Source organism: Etheostoma spectabile, chromosome 24 (genome assembly GCF_008692095.1).
Source record: "Etheostoma spectabile isolate EspeVRDwgs_2016 chromosome 24, UIUC_Espe_1.0, whole genome shotgun sequence".
NCBI lineage: Eukaryota > Metazoa > Chordata > Actinopteri > Perciformes > Percidae > Etheostoma > Etheostoma spectabile.
In genome coordinates this window covers 9,591,136-9,600,100 of record NC_045756.1, presented here as the reverse complement: position 1 = coordinate 9,600,100, position 8,965 = coordinate 9,591,136, and the positions used below count along the sequence as shown (strand labels likewise).

General features: G+C 43.5%; 1 long non-coding RNA gene across 1 annotated transcript in view; it reads right to left on the bottom strand.

Annotated features, from left to right (window-relative positions):
- Positions 1–8,965, bottom strand: part of LOC116674094 (uncharacterized) — an 11,765-nt gene extending 2,800 nt beyond the window's left edge. Inside the window, exons 1-2 of the long non-coding RNA XR_004327968.1 lie at positions 8,910–8,965; positions 1,799–1,802 (exon numbers count right to left, since the gene is read on the bottom strand). This is a non-coding gene — a long non-coding RNA (uncharacterized LOC116674094). The remainder of the gene's footprint in view (positions 1–1,798; positions 1,803–8,909) is intronic.

Genomic DNA, 8,965 nt, shown 5'->3' with positions numbered 1-8,965 from the left:
ATTATTCTAAGTGTGTGACAACATTATGGGATGGACCCCTACAGAGATAGACCTTTTAGTTAAAGACTAAGATCCTTTTAGATTAACATGAAACAGCCCCGAAATCTCAATCACCAAACCCACCAGACTCCATGTAAATGATCACTACTTTTAGCGTGTATAGAGCTGCAAATCTCCACCAGAGTCTATGTAAATAATCACTACTTTTAGCATGTGTAGAGCAGCATATCTCCACCAGACTCCATGTGAATAATCACTACTTTTAGCGTGTATAGAGAAGCATATCTCCACCAGACTCCATGTAAATAATCAGTACTTTTAGCGTGTATAGAGCTGCAAATCTCCACTAGAGTCCATGTAAATAGTCAGTACTTTTAGCGTGTATAGAGCAGCATATCTCCACCAGACTCCATGTAAATTATCACTTCTTTTAGCATGTATAGAGCAGCATATCTCCACCAGACTCCATGTAAATAATCACTACTTTTAGCGTGTATAGAGCAGCATATCTCCACCAGACTCCATGTAAATATTCACTACTTTTAGCGTGTATAGAGCAGCTTATCTCCACCAGACTCCATGTAAATAATCACTACTTTTAGCCTGTATAGAGCAGCTTATCTCCACCAGACTCCATGTAAATAATCATGTGCCTTTTACATGGAGTCTGGTGTGTTTAGCAATAGCAATTCCATAGATTTCTTTTAATGTTTACTCTTTAACTAAAAGGTCTATCTCTGTAGGGATCCATCCCATAATGTTGTTGGACACTAATAATCTGAGTCCGTCAGCTGCAAAACAAGCACTTTTGTGGACGTAAATTGAAAGTGCGCAATTGCCCAATAATTTACATTGAAGCTTGTTTCATCTCACTTAATACTGGACCAGTGTCAAAGGTTGTTGTTCCTATCAGTCACTTAGACACAAAAACATACATGGACTCTGGTGCGTTTTGTGATGGTGATTTTTATGTTTTAAAAAATTAATTAAAAAAAGTATTTCTTGTTTCACTAGTAGGAAACAGTAAACAGTCACAGAGTAAATTGGGAAGTTGTAGGGAAGAACCCAAACAAGGGTAGAACTCCATTTTCTATTTCATAAAACTAAAACTAAAATCACAAGAGAACAGAAACCAAAAAATGTCATTTTTTCATATTCTGTGGCAAAATTTGTACAAGTCTTGCCTTTGCCTTTCTTTTAAATTGTTGTTGTCACGGCAACTCACAGAGTGAGAATTTGCACACAAAGCACCGCGTGCCGGTAGATGTAGGAGACAAAGAGACTGTTTACATGGGGGTGTCGAGTCGTTTATATTAGCCCCCTCTTTACAGAAAGCGTCACCTGGCCCGGTGGCGAGGAGGAGGAGGATGGAGATTATTTCTGAAGATCAGTCACACCGGCTGTTTTTACGCTGTCACTCTTCATTCTGCTCACACATGGCCAATCTAAAGCAACAACAAATGTCACCAAAAAGGTCACAAAAAAGGCGATGAAAACACTTAATTTGGGACTGAAAAGCAACTGAAAAAGTGAAGGAAACGGTGGAAAAAAACAGACTAAACAATGGACAAGGCTACGAAAATGCAACGACAAATGTGACGAAAAAGGAGTCAAAACTATTGACTAAAAACCTGCAAAAGGCGTTGAAAACACGGTAAAAGGCGACTGAAAAAGGTGACGGAAAAGGCGACAAAACACAGACAAAAAACCTGGAAAGGCATCGGAAAATGGGATGAAAACAGTGAACGGCGTGAACGTTTTGAGGAAAATCATCAAAAAAGGCGACAAAGAAGGCAACAAAACTGTTGAAAGAGTTGACGGAAAAGACACTTATTCAGATCCCACTTGTTCATACTATGTGCTGTTTCTGGGATGCTGTAAGTATCTCCAAAAAATTCAACGTACTAAATATTCTATAGAGGTAGACACACAGGTCTCTGAGGGAAGACGACAAGCGGAGGGACTGTTGGGAGGTTATATTCCGACTGGGCCAATTCACAGCGTCCCCGTGGGACTCATTTACCCCCCCCCCCCCCACCCCCCCCCCCCCACCCCCCGGCCGGCGCTAACTGCCGGAACAAAGATTGATTGGCGGATTGTTGATTATGATTCATGCGTTTCAGGCCCAGTGTGTGTGCGGCGGCCTGAAGGCTCATTTGTTAACATAGAGCTACTTGCCTTTTAAGCAGAAGTTGCTGCAGCTCAGATCAGCGGGACTGGTGCTCAAACAGCATTTCACCAGGTTCACCACGTTCACCACGTTCACCACGTTCACCAGGTTCACCACGTTCACCACGTTCACCACTTTCACCAGGTTCACCACGTTAACCAGATTCACCAGATTCACCACGTTCAACACGTTCACCACGTTCACCAGATCACCACGTTCACCAGTTCACACAGGTTCACCGTTCACCACGTTCACCACGTTCACCAGAGTTCACACGTTCACCAGGTTCAACCACGGTTACCAGTGACCAGTTGACCACGTCACCACGTTAACCAGATTCACCAAGTTCACCACGGTTATACCAGGTTCACCCGTTAACCACGTTCCCCCGTCACCAGTTCACCCACGTTCACAACGTTCACACGTTCACCAGATTCACCCGTTCACAGGTTCAACACGTTCACCAGTTCACCCGTTACCCAGATTCACCACGTTCACCACGTACAGATTCACCACGTTCACCACGTTCACCAGTTCCACGTCAGATTCACCAGCATCACCAGTTCACCAGTCCAGTTCACCACGTCACCACGTTCACCACGTTAATCATCATCAAGTCACAGGTTCACCACGTCACCATTCACCACGTTCACCACATTCACCCGGTTCACCAGGTTCACCAGGTTCACCAGGTTCACACGTTCACCAGTTCACCACGTTATCCGTTCACAGTTCACCACGTTCACCACGTTCACCACGTTCACCAGTCACCAGGTCACCAGGGTCACCAGGTTCACCACGTTCACCAGTTCGTCACCAGTTCATCCACGATTCACCAGTTGCACCACGCGTTCACCAGGTTCACCAGTTCAACAGATTCCACCAGAGTTCACCGTTCACCCAGGTTCACCAGATTCACCAGCCATTACCAGGTTCCACACCACATTCACCAGATTCACCATGGTTCACCACGTTCACCCAATTCACCACAGTTCACCACGTTTCACCGGTCCCACGTACATCACGTTCACCGTTTCACCATGTTCACCAGATTCACGGCTCACTACGGTTCACCCAGTTCACCAGGTTCACCCATCACCAGGTCACCAAGTTCTCACCATTCACCAGATTTACCAGGTTCACAACATTTCAACAGATTCACCATGTTCACCACGTTCACCCAATTCACCACGTTCACCACGTTCACCAGGTTCATCCACGTTCCATCACGTTCACACAGTTCACCATGTTCACCAGGATTCCACCAGGTTCACCATGTTCACCAGGTTCACCAGGTTCACAGATTCCACACCACGTTAACCAGATCACCAGATTTACCAGGGTTCACACATTTCACCAGATTCACCAGTTCACAGTTCACCCAATTACACACGTTCACCAGCGTCACCAGGGTCACCACGGTCATCACGTTCACCACGTCACCATGTTCACCAGTCACCAGGTTCACCAGGTTCACCAGGTCACCAGCGTCACCCCATTCACCAGTTCACCACGTTCACCACGTTCACCAGGTTCACCACGTTCACCACATTCACCACGTTCACAGTTAACAGTTCCCAGGTTCACCCAGGTTCACCACGTTCACCAGATTCACCACGTGCACCAGGTCACCAGGTTCACCGATGTTCACCATTCACCAGTTCAACGGTTCACCACGTTCCCCACGTTCAACACGTTCACCAGGTTCACCACGTTCCACCCACGTTCACCACGTTACCACGTTCACCACAGTTCACCAGATTCACCAGAATTTACTACAGGTTCACCACGTTCACCAGAAACCCGTTCACCACGTTCACCCGATTCACGAGGTCACCACGTTCATCACGTTCACCAGGGTCACCACACGTTCACCACATTCACCACGTTCACCAGATTACCGGTCACCAGGTTCACAGGTGTCACCAGGTTCACAACGTTCACCAGGTTCACGACGTTCTTCACGTTCACAGGTCACCACGTTCAACCACGTTCACCAGATTCCAGGTTACCAGGGTCACCACGTTCACCAGATTCACCAGATTCACCAGATTCACCAGGTTCACCAGGTTCACCAGGTTCACCAAGGATTCCCAGATTCACCATTCAAAAGGTTCACCACGTTCACCACGTTCACCAGATTCACCACGTACACAGTTCACCAGATTCAGGGTCGCTGCACCGCCGCCACGCCGAATGGAACATGATGTTTTTAATAGGTGGTTTAAATCATGTGACATGCTAAAGACAGGCAGCACACCTGCACTGTACACAGTCAGTATACTTCTTTGACGTATCATTGTGTCTCGATAGGATTGGTGGAGACGGGGATACCGGCGCCCTGTGTGTCTCTCGGCCGTCCCTGACAGCATCGGCAGCCTGATATCTCACCTTTAAACTCCTCTGCATCGTCTTCTCTTCAGTCCTTGGACTGAACTTTGAGCAGATCCATTATTATTATACTCAAAGTCTCTGTCTTGACCCCTCAAAGTCTTGGTCTCAACCCCTCGAAGTCTCAGTCTCGACCCCTCAGAGTCTCATTCTCGACCCCTCAAAGTCTCTGTCCCGACCCCTCAAAATCTCAGTCTCGACCCCTGAAAATCTCTGTCTTGACCCCTCAAAGTCTCAGTTTAGACCCCTCAAAGTCCCGGTCTCAACCCTTCAAATTCTTGGTCTTGTATTGACCCCTCAAAGTCTCTTTCTCAACCCTTCAAATTCTTGGTCTTGTCTCATCCCTTGAAATTCTCAGTCTCAACCCCTTAAAGTCTTAGTCTTAACCCCTCAAAGTCTCTGTCTCGACCCCTCAACCTCTGAAAGTCTTGGTCTCAACCCCTGACAGTCTCGGTCTTGACCCCTGAAAATCTCTGTCTCGACCCCTCAAAGTCTCTGTTTAGACCCCTCAAAGTTCGGTCTCAACCCTGCAAATTCTTGGTCTTGTCTTGACCCTCTCTCGGTTTGGTTTAGGTCTCAACCCCTCAAAATGTTCTTAATTGAAATATGAATTAACAGTGTGGTGCTGATATTTTGACCTGAATAGGAAGTAATAGACAGACAAACTGTGTTTAAAGACTGAGCAACGTTGGTTGACCATGTTTTATAGACCGTGTTTTGCAGTTATTATCTTTGTAATGCAGAATGTTCCAAAGTAAAATGGTCACTGTTCAGTTTGCTGTGCTTTTGTTCTTTTTATGGTTAAAGTTTTCATAAATCACTGTTTTGGGCCCTTTTAAATATAAGTGTTGCTTGCAAGCTGCGATGCAGAAAGACTTCCCACTTTGTAAAGCCGAGCAGCTGCTTTTATACAGTCTTGCTTTATAATGTCAGCTTAAATAAAACCTCTCAAACACATTATTAATAATCCCGTCTACGCCTACTCCGAGTCTCGAACTAAACTATGTTGAATCAACTGGATTCAGGTAGTCAGTGCAAACATTGTAAACACTACATTGATGAAAGAAAGTTATGAATTCAATAATTTGTATGTGACTAAAATGAATAAATCTCACCCACTCGTCTCCCGCAGTGAAGTATTAAACGATAGACAGACAGCATTTATATAACGTTAGCACCATTTCTGCCTTACTCTGCTTTACAATTTCTCTCTCATTCAAACATAAACCCAAGGACATTTAGGATCACACCAGACCCACCAGAGTCCATGTAAATAATCACTACTTTTATCCTCATAAATAAAACTACCAAAAGCCGTCTTGGTTCATCTTTCCACTGTTCCAACAATCACCACTCTGGTCTGGTTGGAATAAACTCTTAATTCACCCATTTACATGTGGTGATATATGCTACTCTATACACGCTAAAGTGTGATTATTTACATGTAGTCTGGTGGAGATATGCTGCTCTATACACACTAAAGTAGTGATATTTCATGGAGTCAGGTGGAGATATGCTGCTCTATAATACACGCTAAAAGTAGTGATTATTTACATGGAGTCTGGTGGGTTTGATGATGGTGATGTTGGCGCTGTTTCATGTTAAACTAAAAGGATCTTACTCCTTAACTAAAAGGTCTATCTCTGTAGGGATCCATCCCATAATGTTGTCACATACTTAGAATAATAATCTGAGTCTTTCAGCAGCAACAACATAACTTTTAGTGAATGCTAACTGATGCTGAACATCTGTCCTGTAGGGTCACATTACAGCTTGCTGTTAGATTGTTGTTCCCATCACACATCTAGACACAGAACCATAGGAGAACAGTGTCCAGGTTAATAAAACAATTACAAAATCATGCAAAAAGACTGAAAATAGATGCAAAACAAACACAATAAGCACAATAAACACTCTTTAAGTGTGTCTTGTTCCTCTCATCATACAACAACCACTCCCACATGTCAACTGTGAAATGATCATTTGATTGATTCATTGATTTCTCCGAGCAGTTTTCCCTGATGAAATCCTAAACAGGAGTCAACGTTTCAGTGTTCCTCAGCTGCACACTGCTTGTTTCGGAGGCATTAAAGTCACTGCTACACTCTGAAAATTGGATTATAAGGGCATTTGCTATATAACTATAACTGGAGACGGCGCTAACAGTGGCAGAAACCGAGTCGACTTAAAGGATCAACCACTGAGTGGATTTCACAGCGAATGGGGAAAGAATAGCAGCAGTACAGCCCCCCCACGTGATAACACTCATATTCTGATGAGCAGAATAGCTCTAAGTACCTTTCTTTCAACCTGTTGGACGCTTTTACTGACCTTTCTTCCCCTTTTTTGTCAGTTTTTGACGCCTTTTTTGTACTTTTTTGACAATTTTATAGTTCATTTAAGCTTTTCAACTGTTTTTTTGACGTTTTATTCCACGTTTTAGTCACTTTTGCGTTTTCCCTTTTTGACATTGTCTTGGTTTTTGGCCATGTTGTTGCTTTTTCCAACATTCTTCTTTTGGACAATTTAATTTTTTTTACTGTTTTCTCTTTTTTTTTACCGTTTTTTGACATCAGCCGCCAGAGACCACGGATCGTGTCCCGCCGCCCGTTAAAATAAACGAGTAAACTGTGTCCCTGTTGACGAATCAATAGACCGGGTCAGTGTGTTCCGCAGGGCAGAGGCCCAGCTTGACCATAACATCAACATATAGTCACAAGCATATTATGTCTTCATATTCACTATTACATAAGCTAGTGTGTGAGGCTTACGGCAGTCATCAGCTGTACTGTGTTCCTAGTGTTCTCATGTAAAACTGAACACTGAGATAACTTCAGTGTTTCTGTCTATTCTGATAACTTATTATTTTAACAGTATCTTACAATCTTTCTGGCGCTTACAGACGTCTTTTTGAAAAACATCACACGTGTCGTTTCACCCCTGTTATGTGATGTTTGCACTATGTTTCTTCTCTCTCAACAACCAAAGAATCCTAACAAGGACTGTGAATAACGCTTCTTCCTCTTTCCCACAGCGCTCCTTTGTTGACTTGAAATATTCTACTCATTAGAGAGCTGAACTTTTGGTACTTAGACTGGCCTTTTTTCATGTTTTGTGCTTTTAAAACTTGTGATTTATGTTCCAAACTGGCCACAACAACGACTACAACGCTCCTCAGAGAATTCTGGGGCTTTGTGCTTCGGAACCATCTACATCTGAGTCTCCCATAATGCTTTGTGTTTCTGTGACAGCAACATCGAGGGGACTACACGTGTGTCTCTCGGAGAGATGAGAGGCCGCTGTAATCCAGCGGTATTCAAACAACCTGCAGGGGAGAACTGCCATGATTAAATTTGTTAGTCGGAGACGGACCTTTTAGGTTTCGTGAGTAACCCAATTCCGGCGTTGTCTGCCGGGCCCGGTGGAAGCTCGGCTCCCTTGGCTGCTGCCGTCCAGCCAGCCGCCATTAATCATCCGCGCTGTTTCATCTGGCGAGCCAGCGGTGGGGCCAAATACCATCCGCTACCAACCTCCATGTCCTACATGCTATGCTTTCTATCACAGGAGACTCACTCTCTCCTCTTCTTTCTCTTTTGTCCAACATATATATATATTGTCCAATATATATATATATATATATATATATATATGTTGTCCAATATATATATATATATATATATATATATATATATATATATATATATATACTATACAGTATATATCGTGGTTCTGTTTTAGTATCCTGCATGCACTGTAGAGTCACAAATTATTTTTATTCAATTATAAAACTCCAAAGACTTTTCAACCTAATGAAATATGAAGGCTTTAATTAAACTTCAATCAGATGTTTGACAAGCAGCTGAAGATTTTTGCTAATATTGGCTCCAAGCCCAAGAATGATTTTAATATTCTGCTCCAGATTTACCGGGATGGGAATCTGGCATTGTACCGTTTGTTGGCACACCTTTGGCTTTTCCTCTTCTACCAACACGTTGAACATGGATTTCACCTGATTTCCTTTTGACTCGGCAGAAAATGATTAAAATGCTTTAGTTCCTTCTTTGTTTTCTGTAGACATTTGTCTGCCAGTGGTCAGTGGAGACATTCCCTGAATCATTTCGCTGCATGGGGTTGTCATTCTGTATAGTATTACTAAGGCACCGTGGAGTATTTATGCCATTAACTCTTTTTATCCAATCATTAACTTCCATGCAAACATTGTAATTCAACGGCATCACCGTCACTTTTTACCACGTCGTATCGTCTGTGCTTCAAAAAGACGCTCCGAGCTGCAGAAAGAAGTCAGTGGTGGCGTTTGAATAAGCACACTACTACAGTACTACTACACACACGGTGTACTCCGTAGGATTATAATGTCAAACAGACGCTGGGAGCTTAAAATAC